Source organism: Mobula hypostoma, chromosome X2, assembly GCF_963921235.1.
Source record: "Mobula hypostoma chromosome X2, sMobHyp1.1, whole genome shotgun sequence".
In the NCBI taxonomy this organism is placed as follows: Eukaryota; Metazoa; Chordata; class Chondrichthyes; order Myliobatiformes; family Myliobatidae; genus Mobula; species Mobula hypostoma.
The window spans coordinates 5,982,726-6,002,635 of record NC_086129.1 but is presented as its reverse complement, the minus strand read 5'-3'; the positions used below and the strand labels follow the sequence as shown (position 1 = coordinate 6,002,635).

The following is a 19,910-nucleotide window of genomic DNA, read 5'->3' as shown; positions in this document are numbered from 1 at the left end:
ATTGGCAAAGGGTATATGAGAGGATCATGGGACAGGAGGTCCGGGGAGAAAGACAAGCGGGGGGTGGGGGACCCAGAGGGTGGGCAAGAGGTAAATTCAGAGGGACAGAGGGAGAAAAAGGAGAGTGAGAGAAAGAATGTGTGCATAAAAGTAAGTAACAGATGGGGTACGAGGGGGAGGTGGGGCCTTAGCGGAAGTTAGAGAAGTCGATGTTCATGCCATCAGGTTGGAGGCTACCCAGACAGAATATAAGGTGTTGTTCCTCCAACCTGAGTGCGGCTTCATCTTTACAGTAGAGGAGGCCGTGGATAGACATGTCAGAATGGGAATGGGCAGTGGAATTAAAATGTGTGGCCACTGGGAGATCCTGCTTTCTCTGGCGGACAGAGCGTAGATGTTCAGCAAAGCGGTCTCCCAGCCTGCGTCGGGTCTCGCCAATATATCGGGAGCACCGGACGCAGTATATCACGCCAGCCGACTCACAGGTGAAGTATCGACTCAGTAACCCATCCAGATACACACAGTGACATTTCTCCCCAAATAGTGGACCTTCCGCCCGTCCACGGGCGCTACATAGGCCAACCTATCTGAGAGCTTCCTAATTCTCCGAGACCTCCGTACCCCTTCACCTAAACCCTAAATATTCAGACACTACTAGGGATACCTCGGGTCTGCTTGCTAACTCCTCCCTGAATCATGTCACCACTACAACTCGGAGCCCCCTGTCCCGTGTCCGGGGCCCCGCTTCCTTTCCTTCCTGGTCCTGCTGTAACCGAGACTGCCCACAGCTAGCGCTCCCCACTACACCTGACTCAGTGGGAGAAGGGCCAAACGTCTCTTTCTCAATCAGGGGGAAGTTAACGAAAGGCAGCATGTACCACATGTGCAGCACATCATCCTTCGAATCCGTATTCTTCCTCATAGACTTGAAAAGGGCTAACATCTTATCGGTATGTCAGAAGGGTGACCGCACTGAACCTTGTAAGTATGGACCAGTAAGCTTAACGTGCATTGTGGGTAAGATAAGAGAAACATTAAAAAAGAACGAGTTGTAAAATAATCTGATAACAACAGACATGCAACTAGTGGGAGTACAGGATAGTTGTCAGGTTGACTGCCAGTGACTAGTGATGATCCGCAGGGGTCGGTGTTGGGACCAATTCTTTTTATGCCGTTTATAAGCGATTTATATGATGAAATAGATGGCTTTGTTGTCAAGTTTGCAGATGATACAAAGTTTGACGGACGGGTAGGTTGTGTTCAGTAAAGAGTTAGGATGCAGAAGGACTTAGACAGATTAGAAGAATGGACAAGAAACTGGTAAATGAAATATAATGTTGGAAAATGTACGGTTATGCATTTAGGAAGTTGAAATAAATGTGCGAACTATTTTCTAAACGGGGCGAAAACCCAAACATTAGAGATGCAAAAGGACTTTAGAATCCTTGTGCAGAACACATTAAAGGTTAACTTGCAGGTTGAGTCGGTGGAGAGTAAGGCAAATGCAATGTTAGCATTCATTTCAAGAGGTCTAGAATACAAGAGCAGGGAATTTATGTGGAATTTGTTACCACATGCAGCTGTGGATGCCAGTTAGCTGGGTATTTTTAAGACAGAGATTGTCAGGTTCTTGATTGGACATGGCATCAAATGTTATCAGGAGAACGCCGGGAAATGTGGTTGAAGAGGAGAAAACAATCAGCCAGATTGAATGACATGATGGGCCAAATGGCCTACTACTGCTATGTCATATGTTTTTATGGCCTTATGTCAGCAGGAAGTCAGCATGGGTTCAAAAAGGGTAAATCACGTTTTATTAATATGTTGTAGGTCTATGAAGAGGCAACTAAAATTTATGATAACAATAAAGAGGTAAAAAAAATGCTGAGAGCTAAAGAAGTAGACAGGTAAAACTGTACTTGGACTTTCAGAAGGCTTTTGGCAAGGTGCCCCATAAGAGGTTAATAATCAAATTACAGGATGTACAGATTCAGAGTATGGTTTGCGAATATGTGGAGAATTGGCTCAAAAACAGAAAATAATGAGGTACGGTGAGAGGATAATTTTCACAGCAGAAAAATGTTAAAAGTGGGGTTCCACAAGAATAAGTTTGGCGGCCGCTTCCGTTTATAATTTACATTAATGATTTGTATAAGCACAGAACCAACTAAAGTAGTTAAGTTTGCATATGACATAATATTAGAGAGATGGGCTGATGAAATTCAGGCAGCAGAATCAACACAGGTCAATCAGAAGAAAATTCTGTTGTGGGCTGATGAATGGCAGACGAAATTCAGTGTAAGTAAATACAAACTATTGCATACAGGATGTAGAAATATTAGATACAAATATACAATGGGGGTCTTGAGTAAGAGAGTGCATTGTATGAGAAGGATTTGCGTCTCCTGGAAGACATCACTAGCAACATCTAGGCAATGCACTGAAGCAATTAGGAAGTGCAATAAAATGTTGGGCTATATAACGTGCTCAGAAGACACATTCTCCTTAAGCTGTATAATGCACTTGTGAGGCCACGCCTTCAGTACTGTGCGCAATCTTGATATCCATACTTTGTGAGGGGTGTGAAGGCTCTGGAAAGAGTTCACAGAAAGGCGACTAGACTCATTGTAGGACTGCAGGCTGTGAGCTATGTAGTAAAATTGAGAAAACTGAATCTATTTGGCCTAAGTCGACATAGAATGAGAGGATATGCGATATATGTCTTCAGAATCATTAAAGGTAGAGGTAAGGTAGATACCAGCTGCTACTTACAAAATTAATCCATCAACAAGGAAACAGGACTACACGTATAGACTGGTGTTACGTACCCCGTAACTGGGTTGCCAAACCAGCAGAAATGGATCACTCAGTTGGAGTCTGGAGTACTAGAACTAAGAAAGTTTTATTAAAGAAACAAGCAACACAGTAATCGAAAGGATAATAAATGCAACAGTTCAACAATGATAACCACACATGTGCACAGAATTAAGATAACAGCATCAATCAAGCTCTATCGTTGTCTAGCGGGTAAATGACCAAACTTCAAAATGACTCAAAGTTCAGTCCAGTTCAGTTCGCAGTAATCGTTGCCATGGCGAGGGACAACGTGGGGGGAGAGAGAGATAGAATAGGAACAACTGATCATTCAGAACACTGCTTCACTCACAGACCAGCGAGATGGCTCACAGACCAGCGAGATGGCTCACAAACAGCTTTTTGGGCGGGTCCTTGGTGATGTCACCTGAGGTCACCGACTGTGACCCCTCCTCCAGATGCGGTCGATCCTCTGCAGTGAACCCGGCACCCAGGCAAGGGCGGACACACACCGGGTTCCCGCTGATCGTACCTTTCCACCCTTGTCGTTATCTGGTACTTCTCACCCACTCGTGAGAGGCGCACCGCTTCCAGGGTCTCGTTACCTCGGGTGGTGTGTGTCCCGTCTTAGCGAACCTGTCCCTTTTTATCCCCCTGCTGGGGTATCGCCTGTCCATCCCTTCAAACAGTTCAGGGTTCAAAGGGGGGAGCCGCTCCAGACAGCTCTCTCTCCCACATCCCTTCATTACACATCTCCAGACGCTGCTCCATTGTTCCTTATCTCTCCCTGAGGGCAGGTGGCAGACCAACTGCTGATGCCACTGATGCTGGCCCAGGCCAGCAAACATCTTAATTTTATGTGTATTCTCGTAACACTTCCCCCCTTTAAGGATTTTTACCGGGAGGTAAAAATTACAAACATGACTACATTATCTGATACATACACAATATACATCTTTAACAGTTATTTAGCTAATACAGAGAATTTGAAGCTGTCAACACCTTGACAGACAGTCATCACATTTTCTGTTCCTTTTACACGTGTTATTAATAATCCCTTAGACCAGGCTCCAACTCAGCAAACTTCATAGTGGCCAAAAACACTGATGAATTGCGACCAATGTAACCTCTCATTTGGTTTTGTCCCGGACCACAACAACAAGGGTCGTCCCATTCCGACTCAATTTTCTCTCGCAAGGGCTTAGTAGGAGGAGGACGGGTATTGACCGCAGAGTTATTGCAAAACTTCCTGCAATACCCCACCATCTCCAAAAGCCTTCTGAGGGCCCTCTTGTCTGTCGGGGTTGGGAGGTCAGCGATAGCCTGCACTGTAGCTTGCATCGCTGCCAGCTGCCCCTGTGTCACCACAATTTCCAGGTAAGTGACCCTCGTGTGGCCGAATTCATTTTTTTCAAGGTTCACTATCAAGCTGGCTTCAGACAGCCGTATTAAATTGCCAATACACACCTCTGTGGTCATCAGCCCTTTAGTCACTGAATTACTCAATATATATGAGTGTTCTTTACTGGGCCGCCCCATTGTAACAGACATAACCCAACGTCCCAGTTCTTTGCATTTCCTCGGGACAATCAAACACATAGGTGCGAGTCGTTTAATTACTCCTTCTAAAGATTCGCTTTGTTCGGGGATTAAGGGAGAGACCTTATCAGTAGACCTGGCCAAAACAATAGCCTTCTCCCATCTGACCAATCCCATCCTAATCTTTTCAAAATGGTTCTTTTCTCTTATCAGGGGGCCCCTAGCTTCATTGATTTCCACGCTAACAGCGACTAGGTTTGTTAGCATATCAAAAGCCGGTGACCGTCTCAGTTCGCGTCGGTCATGATCAATAACATTCTTCCCCCTGGGCAGCCGGTAAATCTCTTTCATGATTCCACCAACTGTTTCCTCCAGCACCGCAAAATGTCCACCGGGGGGTACCTCGTGGGCCATGTTAAAAACCTCATCCCCATAACTCTTTTGCACCACCCCCCACTCCTCATCTGCGGATGCTGTACTTGATTTCCCTTTCTTCCTTAGCACTTCCTCATCCGCACAATAGCTTGTCAAGGCTGTGTCAGAGAGAGCGGTCTCTGCCAAAACCATCAGCCCCTCGTCTCGCTCCTGCGTCTGCACAAATTCTTTCCTGGCTACTGCTACGTCTGTCCCAGCTCCCTCACTACCTCTTATCTCACTACACCCTGTCTCATACAAGGTTGGCAGAAATGTTTCAGCCAAATTCACCATCGCGGGCGGGGCCTCCATGCTGGCAGGCTGACCCGTCAATCTCACGACTGGGAACACGATTCCTCCGGCGATGTCATTACCGAGCAAGACTTCCACGTCTTTCATCGGTAATTCGGACCTCACCCCGATCGTGACTAGTCCAGAGACCAGGTTGCTCTGTAAATGTATCTGGTGCAAAGGGACTGACTCTGTCCCTTCCCCAACACCTTTGACCTCTACCTCCCCAGTCTGGGTCTCTGAGCTAAACTCTAATACACTCTTCAGTATTAGTGACTGACACGCTCCCGTGTCTCTCCAGATCCGCACTGGAACTGGTTTTAACCCCTCCTTCACTGACACCAGTCCGGCCGAGATAAACCTCTCGCGCCCTTCCTGGACTTTTTCAGACCTGTCCTTCCCTAGCGGTTCGCTTAACAGCTCAATACAGCCATTCAAAATTTCCGCTTTTCCTTTCCCCGTCTCCTTCCTTGGGGCAAAGCACCTGGACGCAAAGTGTCCGACTTTCCCACAATTAAAACAAACGACCCCAGGAGACTTCCGACCAGACTGCTCCCGGCCTACCTTACCCTTTTCACTAGTCCCCGGCTTACTTTCTGACTTTTCCGGCGGACTCTCCCCGCCGTCCTGACTACCCTTCTGGTAGCCTTTACTCGGGGCAAACTTCATTTTATGCGTCAACGCATACTCATCCGCTAACTTAGCAGTTGCGGCTAACGTGGCTGCCTCTTTCTCATCGAGGTAGGGTCTCATACCCTCAGGGACACAACCTTTAAACTGCTCAATCAGATTCAGCTGCAGCAGTCTGTCGTAATCCCCCTCTACCCCTTTCGAGGCGCACCAACGCTCACAATATGTTTGCATCTCGCGAGCAAACTCCAAATACGTGCGGTCCCACCGCTTCCTCGCATTCCGGAACCTCTGCCGGTATGCCTCCGGGACCAACTCATAAATCCTGAGGATGGCCTCTTTCACCACCTCATACCTCTGGGCATCTTCCGCGGATAAAGCTGAGTAAGCTTGTTGGGCCTTCCCTTTCAGTACACTCTGAAGTAAAACAACCCACTTATCCCTCGGCCAGTCCTGACTTATAGCCACTTTTTCGAAGTGGAGGAAGTACCGATCCACGTCGGTATCGTCAAATGGGGGAACCAGCCTAACCTCCTGGGTCGCCCGGAACCCTCCACCTTGGTTCGGCACGAGCCCCTGCTCGGCCCTTATCTTTAACTTCTCCAGCTCAAATTCCCTTTCCCTCTGTTTCTCCTCTCTCTCCAACTGTCTGTCCCTCTCTCTCTCTTCTCTCTCCAACTGTCTTTCTCTCTCTTGCCTTTCTACCTCTTTCTCTTTCTCCTGCCTTTCTAACTCTCTCTCTCTTGCCTTTCTAACTGCTTCTCTTCGTGTTCTAACTGCCGTACCCGGAACTCGTGCTCGAGTCTCAGTTTTTCAAGCTGTACCTGTACTGCGTCTCCAGCAGGTTTTTCAATAGACACCTCCCCCAGCTCACCTTGGGGAAACACACCTTTAGATACATAGTGCTCTACAATAGCTCTGTGTATCTCCTCTCTCCTCATTGTCGACTTCACCTTAGCAAAATTCACCCGTTTGGCCACAGCTATCAATTCAGATTTCCTGGCATCCTCTAATGCCTCCAAGGTCGGCGCCTTTATAAATTCCTCAACCTCCATTTCTGCTGTTTGTCTTTTCTTTCTTTCGGGAATTTTAACCCAATCAATTTACTCCGTCCCAAATTTAGCGTTCAAAATCGCGGACGAGAACCCCACTTATGTTACGTACCCCGTAACTGGGTTGCCAAAACCAGCAGAAATGGATCACTCAGTTGGAGTCTGGAGTACTAGAACTAAGAAAGTTTTATTAAAGAAACAAGCAACACAGTAATCGAAAGGATAATAAATGCAACAGTTCAACAATGATAACCACACGTGCACAGAATTAAGATAACAGCATCAATCAAGCTCTATCGTTGTCTAGGGGGGTAAATGACCAAACTTCAAAATGACTCAAAGTTCAGTCCAGTTCAGTTCGCAGTAATCGTTGCCATGGCGAGGGACAACGTGGGGGGAGAGAGAGATAGGATAGGAACAACTGATCATTCAGAACACTGCTTCACTCACAGACCAGCGAGATGGCTCACAAACAGCTTTTTGGGCGGGTCCTTGGTGATGTCACCTGAGGTCACCGACTGTGACCCCTCCTCCAGATGCGGTCGATCCTCTGCAGTGAACCCGGCACCCAGGCAAGGGCGGACACACACCGGGTTCTCGCTGATCGTACCTTTCCACCCTTGTCGTTGTCTGGTGCTTCTCACCCACTCGTGAGAGGTGCACCGCTTCCAGGGTCTCGTTACCTCGGGTGGCGTGTGTCCCGTCTTAGCGAACCTGTCCCTTTTTATCCCCCTGCTGGGGTATCGCCTGTCCATCACTTCAAACAGTTCAAGGTTCAAAGGGGGGAGCCGCTCCAGACAGCTCTCTCTCCCCCGTCCCTTCATTACACATCTCCAGACGCTGCTCCATTGTTCCTTATCTCTCCTTCCCCTGAGGGTAGGTGGCAGACCAACTGCTGATGCCACTGATGCTAGCCCAGGCCAGCAAACATCTTAATTTTATGTGTATTCTCGTAACAACATATACTGTATATGTTATAACTGGGGTCGTTGGTAGCGGGCCCAAATGCAAGACACAGACACTGAAGTACTTGGAACAGGACTAGGCGTGTCAAGAAAACAAAGGCTGTGGGGAAGATCCGATGTTGGACAAGACACAGGCCCTGGACGAGTCCAGGATACAGGACCTGGCTAAGACTAGACTAGGACAGCGGGACCTGAACGAAAAACTAGGAACTTGTAACCTGTACAAGGACTCCGAACTGAGACTGGACCAGGAACCAGAACGTGGGTCTTGACTCGGGCTTGGACTCCGTATCTAGGCGAGGACAAGACGTGGCAAGGCAACAGGGCAGGACGCGGGACCGGAACAGGATGAGGACACAGAGCTCAGACTTGATATTGGGAGACAGGAACGCAGAAGGCAGAGCCTAGGTCGGGGGAGACAGGAACGTGGAACACAGATCCTTGCTTTTGAGAGACAGGAACATTGAACACAGAGCAGGGACCCTTCCTTGGGAACAGGACGTAGGGGCCGGGACTCTTACACAGAACACAGAGCCGGGACTCCTCCTTGGGAACAGGACGTAGGACCGGGAGTCATTCACAGAATGCTGAACACGACGAGACGGTTCCCAACACAAGGTAACGGCAAACGGCCAAACCTACCTAGCGAAGGCGTGGACACAGAGACAGTTCCCAACACTAGGTAGCTGCAAACGGCCGGCCCTAACCAGCGAAGGCGTGGACACAGAGACAGTTCTAACTCAAGGCAGTGTAAACGACCGTACCTACCTAGCGAAGGCGAGGACACAAACAGACAGTTCCAAACAACGAAAGACAGTTCCTTACCTAGACACAGCAAGGCTCCGGTCTTGCTCCGGCGATAAATAGGCGAGGGCTTCAGGCGAAGGTAGCAGGCAAGGGCTTCAGGCGAAGGTAGCAGGCGAGGGCTTCAGCCGAAGGTAGCAGGCGAGGGCTTCAGGCGAAGGTAGCAGGCGAGGGCTTCAGTCGAAGGTAGCAGGCGAGGGCTTCAGTCGAAGGTAGCAGGCGAGGGCTTCAGGCGAAGGCAGCAGGCGAGGGCTTCAGGCGAAGGTAGTAGGCAAGGACTTCAGCCGAAGGTAGCAGGCGAGTGCTTCAGGCGAAGGTAGCAGGCGAGGGTTTCAGGAGGAATGTGAAGGGAAGGGAACAGTCCAGCACTGAAGCTGAACCCAGGAGCTGTTTACGTAGCCAGCCCAAAATGAAAATCGCGTGTCTCAATTAAGGCACCAACAGAACAGGGGAAAACCGGAAAACCTGGAATAAGAATCGATGGACCGGTCCGTCCGTGAACCATGACAGTATTTTTATTTCGATCTGTTCCTGATTACGGCTGTGTGGCTTATGGATCAGCTTCATCTTCAGCTTTAAAATGTTTGGATGTGACATAAGCGCAGGTTTTAAGATGGTTTTCTGGTATGGTAAGGTCGTCCCCTGTTTCGGCTTCACTGACTGAAATGGGACAATTCCCCTAGCAATTGCAGAGGATGCAGATGATGCTAACATAGTCGGTTAAGTTGATGAGCAACGAAATTAATATCCTGTTAAAGTTGTGTTGGACGACTGCTGGGAGCATCACAAGAATTATGATTTAATGTTGAATGGCTGGGTTCTTATCACACCAGGAGTTTGTGTTTGTTGGTTTATGCAATATGTTCCACTATCGCGTTCTCTGTAACCCAACTTGTGTGTTTATCTTTTCCACTGAAGTAGCTAGATATTGTTATGCCTGAGAGTTCACTAGTTCATCAGCATGTGAGAGAAAATCATTGTGGTATGTTAACGTTTCTGCAGATGGAAAAAGATATAATTTTACCAGAAATGCTGGTGTGGCTGTTTTGGTGCCTGAATTGCAGGTAATGATTGAAAGAAAACGACCTATTCCCCATTTATCAGGATATGCAGCAGAACTGGTTACCATCATTTTAGTCTAAAAGTGGCTGGACGGAATTTATCCATGTAAATTCCTAATTTGTTCAGATTCCTTTTCGGATTTGGCGATTCTGAAACCAGGTCATTCTCACAGGAGCTCAGATTTACTGTTGGAAACTCATCAAACATTTCATGTACAAACATTGGTTTGCATGTATTCCTCTTATGGGTCTCTGCACATAACAGTGTTCTTCAACAAATCTGTTGAAATTTCAACTGTAGATATAGACATTCTATTTAGCCAGTCAGAAGCTAAGGGTCTTGGTCAGGTGGACATGAGTAGATTTTGGGGGCACGTCCATACGGACATAAGCCAGCAGAGCAAAATTCAGCTGTTCAGCCTATCGTGGCTCCGCCATTCCATCATGACTGATCCCTGATCCCACTCAACCCCATATACCGGTCTTCTCGCCATTTCCTTTGATGCCCAGGTCGACCAGGGTACGATCAACCTGCCTTAGATATATGCACGGACTTGTCCTGCACTGCAGTCTACCAGAGCATCCTACTGATTCACTACTTTGGCTATAAAATAAAAATCCTCCTTACCTCTGTTCTAACTGGTCGTCCTCAATTTTGAGGCTGTGGCCTATAAACTTGCCTGCCCCTACCATAGGAAACATGCGCTTCACATCAACCCTAACTAGACATTGCACTTGCGATAGGTTTCAATAAAATCACCCCCGGACAATTTCTATAAGTTCCAGTGAAAGCAGGCGCAAAGCTGCCAAACGCTCCTCATATATTAATCCCTTCATTTCCGGTATCAACTACGTCCACCTCCTCTGGACACTCTCCAGTGACAGCAAGTCTTTTGTGAGATATGGGCCCCAGAATTGTTGGTAAGACTCCATGTACGGCCTGGCAAGTGTCTCATAAACGCTCAGCCTTATATCCCTGATATTATATCCTATTCCGCTGAAATAAAGGCCAGCAGGAGCAGAAGATGGCGACGCTACGCAGCGCTGCGGCCGTTCCGAATGATACCGTACGAGCTAACTAGGGGGCCGTGCACAATCCTGATTTGATGGAGACAGCCATGAGAAGCACGGAGGAACATCTGGAGAAACTTCTGAAAAGCCCGCTTCGCTGCCGCTGCTGCTGTGCGATCGAGAATCTCCGGAGAGGAAGGCCCCAAATTCTCGGCTTTGCCTATTGCCTGTTGCCGGGGCCGTGGTCGAATAGCTCGGCAGAGATGGTGCTCGGTGCTCGGTGTCGGAGAGCTGGTCGGAGGCTCAGAGTTTTCGGACGGACTCGGAGTCGGACTGTGGTCGGATGCTTCCAGGATGCTGCATCGGCAAGTTTGCGGTGCTGGAGGTTTACCGTCTGCGCGAGATGATGGGGCTTTCGAGAGACTTTGAGATTTTTTACCATGCCCTAGGTCTGTTCTTTTTCAAATTACGGTATTGCTTTGCTCTGTTGTAACTATATGTTATAATTCTGTGTTTTTTGTCAGTTTTTCAGTCGGTTTGTCATGTGCTTCTGTGATGTCATTCTGGAAAAAACATTGTGAATTTTGTTAATGCATGCATTACTAAATGACAATAAAAGAGGACTGCGTGTCCTCATAATCTAATCTAATTTGTTTTAAGCCATTTGTGATCGGTTTCAAATTATTCTTGCGATGGGCTAAGCTGATCTGCATGTCGGGGTGTCAGCGGGTTTGGGTGTGTGCAGGGATTTTGGGGTGCACACAGATTCGGGGTGCAAGAAGACACGGTGAACTGCAGGGCCCGAAGGGTCGGTAGAACAGAGGGATCTCGGAACACAGATTCATAAATAATTGAAAGTGCCGTCAGAGTGAGACAGGGTCGAAAATAGACCTTTTGGCACATTCATAAATCAAAGTATTGAGTACAGGAGATGGGATGTTATGTTGAAGTCGTATAAGACGTTGGAGAGGCCTAACCTGGAGTTTTGTGCGCAGCAACACACATCAAAGTTGCTGGTGAACGCAGCAGGCCAGGCAGCATCTCTAGGAAGAGGTACAGTCGACGTTTCAGGCCGAGACCCTTCGTCAGGACTAACTGAAGGTAGAGTGAGTAAGAGGTTGAAAGTGGGAGGGGAAGGGGGAGATCCAAAATGATAGGAGAAGACAGGAGGGGGAGGGATGGAGCCAAGAGCTGGACAGGCGATTGGCAAAGGTGCTTTGAGAGGATCATTGGACAGGAGTCCCGGGGAGAAAGAAAAGCGGGGGACCCAGAGGATGGGCAAGGGGTATAGTCAGAGGGACAGAGGGAGAAAAAGGAGAGTGAGAGAAAGAATGTGTGTATAAAATAAATTACGGATGGGGTACGAGGGGGAGGTGGGGCATTAGCGGAAGTTACAGAAGTCAATGTTCATGCCTTCAGGTTGGAGGCTACCCAGACGGAATATAAGGTGTTGTCCCTCCAACCTGAGTGTGGCTTCATCTTTACAGTAGAGGAGGCTGTGGATAGACATATCAGAATGGGAATGGGATGTGGAATTAAAATGTGTGGCCACTGGGAGATCCTGCTCTCTCTGGCGGACAGAGCGTAGGTGTTCAGCAAAGCGGTCTACCAGTCTGCGTCGGGTCTCGCCAATATATAGGGTTATCATGTATAGCCACATACACAGAGACAGAAGTACACACACACACACACACACACACACACACACACACACACACACACAGTTACACATACACACACACACACACACACACACACACACACACACACACAGTTACACATACACATACACACACCTATACCCACGCACATTTTGTGAACGTTTTGAAGTGTTTCATGCTCAGGGATAAACTAATATGCATGCAGGAGTGTCGGCATATAGAGGGGTTCCCACGGATTTGGGTGTGCAGACAGATTAACGTTGATTTAATGCTATTCCGAAGAATTTAGTGCTGCACAGATATTTGGGGACGTGCCCAGAAATCTGTGTTTTTCGGTGGATATTGGGATGCATGCGGATTTGGGAGTGTCAGCGTACGCGGCACACGCACATAACTTGGGTGTGCACTCGGGTTTCTGGCTGGTCACGTATTTGGGATGCGTGCGGATTTGGGAATGCCGGAAGATTTGTGTGTGCGCTCTGATTTTGGAGAATCGGTGGGTTTGGTGTGTGCTCATTGATCTGGGGAAGTGCATGTATGTCAGGGTTCTCGGCATTTACAGGTGTGCAGTTTGCCGAAGTTGGTATATTTATAGATACTCTAAACGTTGGAAATCGTTCTTCCCGTTTCATTCGGTGGAGGCAGCCTTTGTGAACTATTTGAAATGATTCTTACTCTGGGATAATGTAATGTGCAAGGGGCTGTGTCTGCTGATTTGGAGGTGTGACGAATTTCAAGATTTTTCAAATTGTATATGCATTAATCAAAAATGCAATTTGATTTTACATTTCTGATCTTGATTTTTTTAACGTTTCAAGCAGCTATTTGTGAAGTGTTTGAAATGAGAGTTCGAGAGCATGTGCAGTTTGCCGAGATAAATAGGAAGGGACTGATCCAAGAGGGATAAACTGAATTCACACACAGAAAGCACACTGACACATCCTAACACACACACACACACACACACACACACACACACACACACACACACACTCACACACACACTCACACACACACACACACACACACACACACACACACACACACACACACACAAAACGAGACTTTCTATCCGCCCTTCCAGCTCTCCGCCGTGTTCTTTGACACATGCGGGGTGATATAAATAACACCCCCCCACCCCACTAGACTGCTGAGTTTGATGGTCATGTGTTAAGGTTAGGAGTGGGTCCTGAACAAGTCTCCATATGTTCTGACTTTGACCAAGGCACTGAAGATATTGGAGGGTTCCGTGGATATGGAAGTGTTAATTCATCATCACAAACTGATATTTTCTTTAGGACCCTCTCGGTTGAGTCCTCCTTACACAAACTACATCCAGCATATATAGTGATTAGGACTATGGTAAGGGTAGGCGATTCAATATAATTTCACATGCTACAATGACAATTTACTGCAATATTCGGAGTCTAACGTATGGTTCCTTTTCGTTACATATTTACAATGGAGGCACATTTAATTGATAAAACACCTCGAAAGGTTCAGTAATCACTGTTGGGAGAAGCTAAATCGTACTCTAAGTATCAATTCACTAAATTAATCACAATCTGTCACCTCTGGAATTGCACCTGTCTGATGTAATCGGTTTGTAAATACTTTAGAAAACTTTATTTTTAAATCTGTTGCAATCTGTCCCTGTGGATTCGCTAAATGGTATTAAAAACCCCAAGCATGTGCTGCGTCAACATTTCATTCCGAGAAATCGCCTGTAGCACAGTGGAACGAATTATTAGACGAATAAAATGCCTGCAATGTGGGATCGGTACAGCAGTGTGGAGAAAGTATTGTACGTGTTCATTGCCGTCATTGGAGTTCCTGGTGAGTGAGCAGAACAATTCCTGTTTGGTATTTCTGTGTGTTAATCGGTCTGAACCTGGTTATGATCATTTGACAAGCTGTCAACTTGATGATCATATCTTGTACAAATATCCGTCAGAAGCATCGATCCTGACAGTTCAACATTCTGATTTTTCACATTGAAGGAAAAAAGGAACTAAACCCCTGTCGCTCCTCTAACTCACGCGATCCACTCGAACGGTATTCCTGCCTCTAATGACACCTTGTCCAGATTTGTCCCTGTACTGCACTGGGGACATTGCAGCTCTCCGGGAAAGTGTACTTGGGAGTGGTTTACATTATAAAGTTCACCGTTTCTGAGTTATTGATCAGAGTGAACTGCTGGTCCTGTGTTTCACGTCTCCCTGTGGAGTCTGTCACAGTCGGATCCCACTGCCTGTTTATCACATGAACCAGTATCCACTGTTCTGCGGACAAACGTCTTCGCATTGAGCTGCGCTGAAAAATTAATCCATTAACGGAGCCACTCAGTCTCAGGTTACTGAGCTGTTCCTGCTTTCCCTCTGAGACCCGTCCTAAATTGAAGACCACTTCGGGTTGCAGAAGGCACTCGGCCCGAAACGAGTATTTGTTCAATTCCTTGAATGCTGCCTGACCTGCTGCGTTCCTCCAGTATTTTGTGTGTGTTGCTCCCCTCTGTATCCCTTCTCACTACCATCAGATGCTGAGTTTCCAGAGGCCTGGTCACTCACGGTTAAATCAGTGATCGCCCCCATTAGCGACTGGAATCGGGATCAGCACCGATCGTCGTTATTCATGCAGATCGCATTTATCGCTGACGATTGCCCACACATCGTCTTATCCCTACACTGAAGAAAGCAGGTTACAGATAGTGCGACCCGTGTGTGATATTAGATTAGCAACCGTAAAATAATGCCCAGTGTCTGTTCTCTTTCTCTCTCTCTCTCTCTCTCTGACTCACTCTGTCCAGTGAATTTAGTGGCGATTGTGATCCTGTCCCGGGGAAAGTGCGGCCTCTCTACCTGCACCACTCGCTACCTGGTGGCCATGGCAGCGGCGGATCTATTTAGCATTGTCACCAATGTAATTTTGAATCGAATCTCTGGCTATTACCTCCCGTTGACTTTTCTGAGCATCACCCCTGTGTGCAGTGTTATCGATGTACTGATGTTCACAGCCACAGACTGTTCTGTCTGGTTCACCGTCACCTTCACCTTTGATCGGTTTGTCACCATTTGCTGCCAGAAGCTGAAAACAAAATATTGCACCGGGAAAACTGCGGCTGTGGTTCTGACAACAACCGGCGTACTGTTCTGTCTGAAAAACGTTCCCAGATACTTCACATGGGAACCCTTGGTGATCATCGACAATATACCGTGGCTCTGTCAAACCGTGGACAATTATTTAACTGACCCCGGGTGGGTAGGATATGACTGTCTCGATACGGTTTTAACTCCGTTCCTCCCTTTCGCTGGGATCCTGCTGCTCAACGCTCTGACAGTCAGACACATTTTACTGGCCAGTCGGGTCCGTAAGGGGCTGAAGGGTCAGAGCAAGGGGGAGAACCGCAGTGACCCGGAGATGGAGAGCAGGAAGAGGTCTGTGGTTTTACTGATCACCATTTCCGGCAGCTTCATCCTCCTGTGGATGACATACTTTATAAATGTTATATACTATCAGCTCTCAGGAAAAGGAATCGATTTCAATGATTCTGAATGGGTCTTTCACTACTTCGGGGTTTTGCTGAGGGATTTCAGCTGCTGTGCGAATACATTTATTTACGCGGTGACTCTGTCGAAATTCAGGGAGCAGGTGCTCAGCGCGGTGAAATATCCGGTCACCTCGTTGCTTCAGTTCATTGATAAATCCGCACCCTGAGCACAAGCCGGAGGCGGCCTCAGTGTCAATTTTCTGGGCTCCAGCCCCTCGCATTCACCGACTGATCTCCCAGGTACTATTCCCGGGCGGAATGTCCCGTCGACCAGCAGCATTGGGACATTAAGATAGTGTGTGTGTGGGGAAGAGCGAAGCACCGACATGGAGACTCAGTACCTGCTTGCACCCGCCAGATGTCAGTCAAAGAATTGCTCCGTAATACCATCCACCCATTGGTCTGTGGATATATCCATGTATTCCCATTCTCCGCACCAGCTTCTCAGTCAGACAGTAGCACCAGACGGTGTCTGTCTAGTCTGATGCCTGTTGGCAATCACACCAGTCTCAGCCTTCCCCTCGGATAATTGGCTGAGTAAAGAAATTGGGCAGGCTTTGGTTAAATGACCGTTGACCCTTCAAATTAAAGGCGCATTCCCGCAACTAACCGGACTGCAGTGTGGTGTAGAGAATTGGGAAATACAGCCTCTTCTGTTTCTTTTTAATGAAAGCTAAATAACCCAAAAAGTCCTATGGATCGTACGTAATAAAAAAAAATTCAAGTCAGTCCGATAACTTAAGAAAGTTCTTCCATGAAATCTATAACCCCTAACGATTGTAATGAGGCCGGCACTCACGTTTTCTACCTGATATGCTTCACCCTGAAATAGTTTGTTCTACTGTTCTACAGTGACAAAACCTGCAACGACTCAGAATGATGTTTTCCCACACGACATAAAGAATAACTAAGCATAGTATGGCCAAATCTAAGTCGTGTCGATATAATTCCTTCCCTTCTTGTTTTACCCCATTCCCTCATGAACCTATCATTTATCTATTCTGTAAAGGTGTCTCCTTTTATGCCAATTAGCCCAGCAGTCTTGCTGTAATTCTTAGTCGACCATCCCCTTAGCTTCTGATTTACTCGGTAGAAGGTATTTATCCACAGTTGAAATTTTAACAGGTTTTGTAACTGAACCTTCATGTGCAGGGATCAATAAGAAGTGGACATATAAACCAGTACTTTGTGTATGAAATAATGTTTGAAGAGTTCCCAACAGTAACTCTGATCGACCGCGAGAATAATCTAATTTAAGACTCATCGACATCGAAAGAAGAATCGGAACACATTAAAACTTTACATGGACAAATTTCCTCCACCCACTGTAAGTCTAAATTGAGGACAATAGAGCTTCTACTGTATATACTGATAAATGGTTCGGAAGTTGTTTCTTTATCGTTACCTGCAATTAAGCCTCAAAAATAGTCACACCAACATTCCCAGTATAGTTATCTTTTGATTCTCCTGCAACAATGGTTAACATATTACAATAAATTTCCTTAATAAACTGATGAACAAACTTTCGGGCATAACAGAGTCCTTAGACACTATTAAACTGTGGGAACTATCCTGAACTGTCATTTCGTCGGCAGTTTGAACGGGGCACGACTGCGCAAGCGCGTTAAGGTCGGCCTGTGAGACAGCGGGAGAGTTTAAAAAGCGAGCAGATTAACGGAGCGGGCGACGCAGTAGTGGGAGATAGAGTAGGAAGGCTTTGGCTCGAGTGGCTTCAGCGAGCAGAGGCTGAGGACGAGCTGGCTCTCAGTGAGGTAAGGCCGGGTAAGTTCCTTTAATTAATCTGATTAACATAGACGTAGGTAATGGAGGCAGCAGTTAGGGCAGTCGAGTGCTCCGTTTGCAGTAGGTGGGAAGTCAGGGCGAGCGCAATTGTCCCTGATGACTACACCTGTAAAAGGTGCATCCAGCTGCAGCTCCTGACAAACCGAGTTAGGGAACTGGAGCTGGAGCTGGATGAACTTCGGATCATTCGTGAGGCAGAGGCAGAAATAGACTGGAGTTTCAGGGAGATAGTCACACCTAAAATTCAGGAGACAGGTAGCTGGGTGACTGCCAGGAGAGGGAAGGGGAATAGACAGAATGAGCTGAGCACCCCTGTGGCCGTTCCCATCAACAATAAGTATACTGATTTGGATACTGTTGATGCGGACAACCTACCTGGGACAAGTTGCTGTGGTTCCGTCTCTTGCACCGAGACTTGACCCTCAGCTCAGAAGGGAAGGAGGGAAAAGAGGAGAGCAGTAGTGATAGGGGATTCGATAGTCAGGGAGACAGGTAAGAGGTTCTGTGGAAGAGATCGAGAATCCCGGATGGTCTGTTGCCTCCCTGGTGCCAGGGTCCGCGACATCTAGGTTAGAGTTCTCAGTATTCTCAAGAGGAAGGGTGAGCAGCCGGATGTCGTGGTCCATGTAGGGACCAGTGTCGCGGATAGGAAGAAAGAGGATGTCCTGCAAAGAGAGTTTAGGAAGTAAGGTGTAAAGTTGAAGGACAGGACATACAGGCTTGCAATCTCAGGATTGCTACCCGTGCCACGTGCTAGTGAGGCTAGAAATAGGAAGATAATGCAGCTGAATACGTAGATAAGGAGTTGGGGCGAGAGGGAGGGCTTCATGTTTCTGGACAATTGGGCCTTGTTCCAGGGAAGGTGGGACATGTTCTAGCATCCTTGCGGGAAGCTTTGCTAGTGCTGTTCCGGAGGGTTTAAACAAGATTTGCAGGGAGAGGGGACCACATTGTTAGAGCAGATAGTGAGGTGGAGGAGGATGAGGGTCATGCGAGAACTGCAAGTATACTGCATGAAGTAAAGCCAGATCTAACATATAAAGAGACTTTGAGGAAAGAGAAGCAGAATAAAGAGTGTAAAAATAGTCAGGTAGAAGGGTTAAAGTGCTTGTACTTCAATGCAAGAAGCATCAGTAACAAAGGTGATGAACTCAGAGCTTGGATACATACACGGAATTATGATGTATTGGCCATTAAAGAGACTTGGCTGGCTCTAGGGCACGAATGGATTCTCAATATTCCTGGATTTCGGTGCTTTAAAAGGGATAGAAAGGGGGTGGAAAGGGGAGGAGGGGTGGCGTTACTGGTTAGGGATGCTATTACAGCTACAGAAAGAGTGAGTGACGTAGCAGGTTCCTCTTTTGAGTCGATATTGATTGGCACCTGATCAGATCCAACGGTTTAGACAGGGCAGAGTTTGTTAAGTGTGTCCAGGACGGATTCCTGTTACAGTATGTTGACAGACTGACTAGGGGGAATGCCATACTAGATCTAGTATTAGGTAACGAACCGGGTCAATCACAGATCTATCAGTGGGTGAGCATCTGGGGGACAGTGACCACCGCTCCCTGACCTTTAACATTATCATGGAAAAGGATAGAATCAGAGAGGACAGGATTTTTTTTAAATTGGTGAAGGCAAGTTATGAGGCTATAAGGCTAGAACTTGCGGGTGTGAATTAGGCTGATGTTTATTGCAGGGAAATGTACTATGGATGTACTATGGTCGATGTTTAGGGATCTCTTGCAGGATGTCAGGGATAAATTTGTCCCGATGAGGAAGATAAAGAATGGTAGGGTAAAGGAACCATAGGTGACAAGTTGGGTGGAAAATCTAGACAGGTGGAACAAGGCAGCACACATGAGGTTTAGGAAGCAAGGATCAGATGGGTCTATTGCGGAATATAGGGTAGCAAGAAAGGAGCTTAAGAAGAGGCTGCGAAGAGCAAGAAGGGAGCATGAGAAGGCTTTGGCGAGTAGGGTAAAGGAAAACCACAAGGCATTCTTCAATTATGTGAAGAAAAAAAGGATGACAGGAGAAAAGATAGAACCGATAAGAGATAAAGTTGGGAAAATGTGCCTGGAGGCTGTAGAAGTGAGCGAGGTCCTCAATGAATGTCCTGATTCCTCTTCGGTATTCACCAGTGAGAGGGAACTTGATGACCATGAGGACAATATAAGAGAAATTGATGTTCTGCAGCATGTTGATATTAAGGGAGAGGAGGTGCTGGAGTTGCTGATATACATTAGGACGGATAGGTCCCCGGGACCTGACGGAATATTCCCCAGGCTGAATCCTCGAGGAGAGGGAAGAGATTG

At 47.1% G+C, this 19,910-nt stretch overlaps 1 pseudogene; it reads left to right on the top strand.

The window, feature by feature from the left end:
* Positions 1–13,910: 13,910 nt before the first annotated feature.
* Positions 13,911–15,956, top strand: LOC134340723 (probable G-protein coupled receptor 139; annotated as a pseudogene).
* The last annotated feature ends 3,954 nt before the right edge of the window (positions 15,957–19,910 follow it).